The 2,807-nt window shown below is 39.4% G+C and overlaps 1 pseudogene; it reads right to left on the bottom strand.

Moving 5' to 3' along the window:
* Nucleotides 1-364: 364 nt before the first annotated feature.
* LOC149176289 (AUGMIN subunit 5 pseudogene) lies at nucleotides 365-2,181 on the bottom strand (annotated as a pseudogene).
* Between the last annotated feature and the right edge of the window lie 626 nt (nucleotides 2,182-2,807).

Genomic DNA, 2,807 nt, shown 5'->3' with positions numbered 1-2,807 from the left:
TTCAAATAAAGGATCAGTTATTTTGCAAAACTCGGCCATGCCAAAAACTGAGTATATACCCTTTATAAAACCAACAAAATCTCCCAAACTATTGACAATTTTAAAAAAATTCTCGTATCTCATATAATTGAGGCCATTTTTCAAAAACCCCATTGTTTGGAATTTTGAAATTCTCTTTCAATTTCTTGGAAAGTGCACCTAAACTTCATTGTTGGAAAATTCCCACGAAATTTTGATGTGGTTTCCAAAAGCAATTTCTCGGTGGAGGGGGAGAGGAGGGATGGGTTCCATGGTATTGAGGCACTTCCAATACTTCTATTGTATTTAAGGAAGGCATTTTATAAATATAATAACAAACAATTGATCAGCTATTATTTCAAAAACAAGATTGTGATCATACAATAATGGAAATACAGATATCTGCTTTCATAGCATTGTTGGTAAATCAAAATTAAAGCTAATGGAGAAGGCAAAGCAATAATCAAATACCTCAGATGTTCAGCATCAGCCCTGACATCAATTTTCTACGTCTCTCGGTTTATTAGATTGACAATTCGAGCTGTATATATAGTAATTGCACGTAGAAATTGTGGAGGACTCCTGAACAAATTTAGAGCAAGATCCTTCACATCATTTGGTATTTCCCCATCCAAATCAATAACTAGCTTCTCAGCATCTAGATGTGCATGTCCCTGAACACCACCCCATCATAAGCCGGAAAAGTGTTCCGTATTCTTTGAATGAGATGAGATGCAAGTGATTCACATGCCTTTCTAATGCTCCTTTCCTGTGCTGTTTCAATAAGAATGAGACCACCCACTGGCTTGTTGCCCTTAATTGCGGCATAAACTATATCCTGCTCGTTACGGGCATGCAAAATGTCAGGAGTTGCATATTGCCCACTGCCAACCCTCACTCGCTATGCATCCCTTGCTTGATCAACATAACGATGAAGTCATCGCTGATATTCTGCAAAAATCTTGCATGTTTCTTCACACTGCTAGTCATAAGCTTCAAGCATTACCTGCTTATGCCTAATACAAAAGAAGAAGAAAAAATAACAGTCAAAAGGCGTTACTTCAATGAAAACTTTAGAAATAATTTTAAAATTTGAGCGAAGTTCCTTAATGTTCTTCACAGTATATATTATCCAGTTAAACTTGATTTCAATGTTATTGCACGAAATTATTCCTGTTTGACAAAATGAAATTCAGCCACACACTGCCTTACGAGTAATAGATCATTCCCTGTGATATATTACATCAGGAATTTTGGAGCATAATGAGTAACTCTGGGATCACGTATAATCAGTTTGTTTATTTCGTATTTATCATTAAGGAGCTTAAAAAGAGCACAGTGTCAAGGCCCTTTGAACCTATTCGAAACCAGGATATTCCTAATATTTAACAGAATAGCTTAATGTAAACAAGTTGCAAAATCCACAAAACTAATTTGATACACAGGCTTTTCAGAAGTGACAGAATTTAACCAAGAAACTAACTTGAATAATGTAACGTTCTCATAGAACAAGGTAACGAAACCTAGTCTGATTTTAGAAAATGAATCAACAACACAATAAATTTTAAATCTGTACCTATAATTCGATTTCTCATCAAGCATTCTTTTGCGTTCAGCTTCTTCCCTAGAAGCTTCAAGCATCTGTCCCTTCAATTCCTTCCTCTGTTGCTGAAGGACGTGGCGTAGTCTTTCTACCTCTTTCTCAGCTGCACCTCGTTCTCTCAGAGCCCTCTCTCGGGTCTCATAGGCTTCAGAAGAGTGTCCTTTTTCCAGAGGCTCTTTAGCTTTGGTAACCTCAGCCACCTTTCCTTTGCTTCTATCGTCATATCTCTTCCTGCTTTTTCCTTTAACTTCCTCCTCCTTCACATTTAAGTTTTTCGCTGCTACCTTGGCTCCTTCTTGCAGACTGACTGCGATGCTAGGGCTGCCATGCATGAGAATGTTTCTCTTAATTTTCTCCACTGTTTTCTCGGACCTTGCTCTCTGCAATAGGAAATTCCAGACGGGTAACATATTTCCCCTGCATATTTTCTTCAGATCTTCCGGTGATGGCAGGGGTTTGTTGGAAGATAAATATCGGCCATGCTGTCTATACCCCATTTCCTGCTGTAACCATTCCAATATAGCCTCTAGCTGAGGAACGGAACCGCCTGGAGTCTGCATAGCTTAAACACTACAATCTTTGGATAAAACTGGTCGAAAGTGAGCTCAAATTACTGCAAATGCCCTCGGAAATTCAATCATGCCTACTTGGTAAGGCACTGAAGCTCGACCCCGGATGTAAAAATGCCAGTTCCGCCTAGATTTGGTACCAAACTGTCCTGAATTGAAGACCTAGTCAAAGCTGGAAACCCTAAACCAAGAGAATTGCTCTGTGTCCAATTGCAGCTGTGATGGCTGCTGCGGTGAGATGAGAAATTTGAGAGTCCCAAGGACTCAAACCTTCAATCCATCGATCGGATCGGAATTTTCTTCATCGTATCGCGCTTTTTCCTGCCACTGCGATGATAAATCACATGCAGCAAAGGCATTTGCCCTGGCCCTCCTCTACAGCAAACTGGCTATTTGTGTGTGCACAACAGACCAAGTGGGTAGACATACGGGCAGATAATTGGACGACAGATAATTGTTGAATCGTCTAACAATAGATTTGACGGTTAACATTAAGACAGAAAGGCATTTAGGGGAGTTCATTTCAGAGGGAAACAACTTACGGCGTAAATATCTCGATTGTGAACTAGTTTTCTTCCAGATTTGTCAAACAAGTTATGCCCAAATGGAGAAACAGA

This window comes from Pinus tabuliformis, chromosome 4_1, assembly GCF_031772625.1.
Source record: "Pinus tabuliformis cultivar Carrire ecotype Pingquan chromosome 4_1, CPIR1, whole genome shotgun sequence".
Classification (NCBI taxonomy): Eukaryota; Viridiplantae; Streptophyta; class Pinopsida; order Pinales; family Pinaceae; genus Pinus; species Pinus tabuliformis.
Note: the sequence above shows the minus strand (reverse complement) of the source record. Positions and strands in the feature narration are given on the sequence as shown.